Source organism: Bidens hawaiensis, unplaced genomic scaffold (genome assembly GCF_021521415.1).
Source record: "Bidens hawaiensis isolate Kalapana, Puna unplaced genomic scaffold, B.hawaiensis_p1.1 tig00034324_1, whole genome shotgun sequence".
NCBI classification, from domain to species: Eukaryota; Viridiplantae; Streptophyta; class Magnoliopsida; order Asterales; family Asteraceae; genus Bidens; species Bidens hawaiensis.
The window spans coordinates 37,224-41,777 of record NW_027495944.1 but is presented as its reverse complement, the minus strand read 5'-3'; the positions used below and the strand labels follow the sequence as shown (position 1 = coordinate 41,777).

General features: G+C 33.5%; 1 pseudogene across 1 annotated transcript; it reads left to right on the top strand.

The window, feature by feature from the left end:
• The first annotated feature begins 1,399 nt into the window (after positions 1-1,399).
• LOC143586114 (histidine biosynthesis bifunctional protein hisIE, chloroplastic-like) lies at positions 1,400-3,616 on the top strand (annotated as a pseudogene). The gene is made up of 5 exons (XR_013144656.1): positions 1,400-1,534; positions 1,612-1,857; positions 2,936-3,031; positions 3,104-3,255; positions 3,341-3,616. The product of XR_013144656.1 is annotated as a histidine biosynthesis bifunctional protein hisIE, chloroplastic-like (transcript).
• The last annotated feature ends 938 nt before the right edge of the window (positions 3,617-4,554 follow it).

Here is a 4,554-nt window from a genome sequence, read left to right as displayed (position 1 = left end):
TGGATGCGAGATTCACATGAAACATGATTTGCTAACCATTAAAGATGATAAGGTACGCTTTTGATGAAGGTGACAAGGACCAAGATCTGATTGTACAAGATTAGCCTCAAGATAACAAGTCCTGGTAAACGAGCTACCATTGGAATGAAGATTTTGCAGGTAGGGATCTTCAAAGAATTAATTTGAAAGAAGACAGGCAGAATACGAGTCAGATTCCAATAAAAGATCCAAGTTTTGAAAATTCAAAATCTAAGGGAAGACGTGTAATGATCAAAAGAAGCAAGTGTTTCTTCAAGCTAATTGGAGCCCATAAAAAACTATAAGAGATCATGAAAAGCCTCGAGAGAATCAAGAGAATGATGACAAGGGTGAAGTTGAAGCTAATTAAAAAAGGGTTATTAATGTGTTGCTTAATGACCACGTTAGGGTTGTTATGTATTCTTGTTAGCTAAGTGAGAGTTAACAATATAAATAGGGGCAACCAAGTTAGGGATTGTCAAGATGAGATGCAACCAAGTTAGGGTTTATCAAGTGTCAAACCGAGTTAGGGTTTGATAGATATAATCAGTTTTTGAGTTATATTTTCGGATTAATATAAACGAGAGTTGGTCGTTTAATTTGTGTTTGTTTATCGATTGGGACTTGAATTCAAGCATCATTTGATCATATGATATAATAATATTCAAAAGTCTAAAAACTAACTATAACATAAGACATGATATATGAAACATCGGAGTCTCCAAACGAAAACACATCTATAAAGAAAAGGCAATTAACGTTTGGGTTGTTCTCGGGTTTTGTGTTTCGGGTTTTTTATTAAGCAAAAATGATAATCGACCCACTTAAAATTCGTGTTTTTCAGGTATTCTTTAATTCGAGTTCGGATGGCTTTGGGTCAAGTTTGATATTCGGTACATTTAGGAAAAAAAAAGCACACCCGTACTGCCTCAAATTCAAAATCTAACGGGGATTAGTAAAACCCACCAGTTTTGGGTCATCTAGGCTGCTATCAGTCAGTCAAACCCTCACATGAATCAATAAGGTAGGTACCTTCAATTTCATGGTTTTTTTGCCCTACGATTCCATGTAATCTTTGTATTTCCATTGTGTTTGCCCATTCATAATCATCGATGAACTTACAACTACCTGAGCTGTTTAAATCGTGTGTCTCTTAGTCTTATCTATGTTAATTCATTTTGATTCTGAATGTTGTTATGATTACCAACATTTTTAATTTAGGAGGTATTTATTATTTAGAATTAGTTTTGGGGGTGTTTGGGATTAACTGCTGCTAATCTGATTATTTGCAGTATTAATTGTTCTTCTTTTGATATGTTTAAATTCACTTTTTCTTTTTATAGCAGTAGATTAATAATCCTTGTCCTTGGTGTGAGGATTGATGGCTTTTGCACATTTTCATGGACTTCAATCTTTGCAACCAGAACCCGTCTTCAACCCGCAGTCCAACAACAAGCGTTATGCTATCAAGCCTTGTGTTCAGAAACCTGATGACAATATACATCTTCAATCTAAGGTTACTTATACTAAGATCTCGAAAGCTGCATTTATGCCATGTTTATTAAAGCTGCATTTGTATAAAATGAATTTCAGTTAAACTTAGTATTGGACAGTGTCAAATGGGACGAAAAGGGTTTGGCTGTGGCTATAGCTCAAAACGTGGATTCGGGTGCCATCTTGATGCAAGGATCTGCAAACCGAGATGCACTCGCAGCCACAATCGCTTCCAAAAAGGCGACCTTTTATAGCAGATCAAGATCCACGTTGTGGACCAAAGGAGAGACTTCCCTTAATTTCATCAATGTTCATGATATTTTCCTTGATTGTGATCACGATTCGGTTAGTTTCATTGTTTGACTTTGACTGTTAGAGATAAAACATAACCTGAATCGATTTTTTGTTAGTATCGGACCTATTAGTAGGCCTGTAAATGAACTGAACGTCCAATGAATTGTTTGGCGGTAAGTTCATTTATTTAATAAAACAAACAGACATGAACAGAACTTTTTGTTCGTTTAGTTAAACGACTGAACATGAGCACACGTCTCTTTTATTCATTTATGTTCATGAAGATTCGTTTATGTTTGTTCGTTTACGTTCGGTTATTTAAGGAATGAACATGAACAAAACTTTTTGTGCATTTAGTTAAACGAACGAACATGAGCACTTGTCCTTTTCATTTATCTATGTTTGTGAACGTTCGCTTGTGTTTGATCGATTATGTTCATTTGTGTTAGTTTATGTTTGTTAGTTTATTTAGTAAAGAAGCGAACATTAACAAAGCTTTATGTTCATTTAGTTAATAAAACGAACATGAGCACATGTCTCGTTCGCTCATCTATATTCGTGAACGTTCGTTTATGTTTGATCATTTACGTTCATTTGTGTTTGTAAGTTTTCCTTTTTTTATGTTTGTTCATTTAATTAAACGAACGAACATGAGCACATGTCTCATGCATTAATTTATGTTCGTGAGCATTCATTTAAGTTCATTTATGTTTGTTGGTTTTCGTTGTTTATGTTTTTTCGTCTGTGTAATCATTCAAATTGTTAGGCTCATAACAATTTAGTCCAATTTTATTAATTTTTCAGTTCCTATAGATTAATATTCACATTTACTTTTAATTGGTGCTTGCTCAATTGTGTTTGTTTATATTGGTTCATCTATGCTTAGTTATATTCGTTCGTTGATATTATTAATGAACAAACATATACGAACACGAACACGAACACGTTCAGTTTTGTAACAAATGGTCAAGAAACTCTGTTAAGTTAAAAACTTAAAGTTAAACGAACATGCCCAATTTGTGTTCGCTCAGTTCATTTACAGGCCTACTAATACATCATTTAAATTTGCCATTTCTAGTTTACTTATTTTTTTTTTAAACGTTAACCGAAACGTTTAACACTTTTCCAGATCATATACCTCGGAAAGCCCGATGGTCCCACCTGCCACACTGGTTCCGAAACGTGTTACTACACATCCATTTTTGATTCTTTAAACGAACCACAGGTATTACATGATTCATTTTCTTTTACTTGTATAAACTTTCTAGGTATGTAATTTTTTATTTATTTTATTAAGGTTGAAAAGAGTCAACTGGCATTGACCACATTATACTCGCTGGAATCTACACTCTCCAAGCGAAAGGAAGAATTGTCTGGGCCTCAACAAGGCAAACCCTCGTGGACAAAACGTTTGTTGCTTGATGACAATTTATTATGCTCAAAGATACGGTATATTGATTTCTTTATATTTATATTAGAGTTTTATAAAAATATAATCTAAGTTTTTATTTCTTTAATGTTTTTGTATTTTCAGTGAAGAAGCTGATGAGTTATGTAGAACACTAGAAGAGAATGAGGATGGAACACGAACTCTCTCTGAGATGGCGGATGTGTTGTATCATGAAATGGTGTTATTAATTCGCCGTGGTTTAAAATTTGAAGATGTACTTGAGGTTCTTAGATGCAAGTTTCCCAGTCAGGTATTGAGGAAAAGAATAATCGCAAAGCAAAAACCGTCAAAATGATTTACGAAGTTTTGATGAGCATCTGCTATGCGATTTTTTTAATCTCAAAGCATGTTTTTGATTGATTTTGGTACTTAGCTTATAAAACTTGTGTTCTATTCAGGAAATGTTATGCATAAAGAAATATGTTTGACTTTCAGGGTCGAACATATTAATTGTCTTGGTTGCTCGTGTTATTGAGCGACGTCAGTGTCCGGTTGTTACAGTGGTGGAGCTGTTAATTTTTCTTTAATGGGGGACGGAAATTTGTGAATGTCAATTGTCTATAGCTATATGATAATTCTTTTTCGTTCCGTTTCAGGTTAGGTCAGGGTCATATGATAAAAACTTAAAAAAGATAAACCAATTTTTTTGTTGTTCCGGTTAGGATCGCGCCGGCTAATCATAGTAACTTTGGTATATCGAACCCAAAAAAATTATCAAAAGGACTCAAAATACGCAAGTTAGATATTACTTCATTAAAATAGTATAATTCATTACGAGTTTCATATTTCCGAAGCATATGCATTTTTGTGTGTTTCATTGTATTGTTCATATTCGTTAAATTTACAAATATTTTATTAAAGGGATTGATGAATGAACATTTCTTGTTAGCGGTTCATTGGTCGGACCGGTTGGATCGAAATTAAAAACCCGACCACGTCATAATTAATTGTGAACCTAATAATATAAAAAATAAAAAATAAGAGCCCATATAATATTTTTTGACCTTTTAGTGAAGCTTTTTATAAGAAAAAAAACCAAGAATGTTTGGGCTTTTGAAACCTTTTAATTTACCACACCATCCACGCTTCACCGATTTCTTGATGACAAAGAAATTGCCGTAATATTCGTTACTTTTTAAACCTGAAAACCCGACCCATTTTAAATTTTCTGTTTTGTTTATATGTATGTATGTGTGTGTGTGTATTATAATATTATTAATTAATTTCCGTTGCACGTATTTATTCATCATTTCCTTACGTATTTGAATTCGTTAAACCGACTCGTTTGGTCGTTTCAA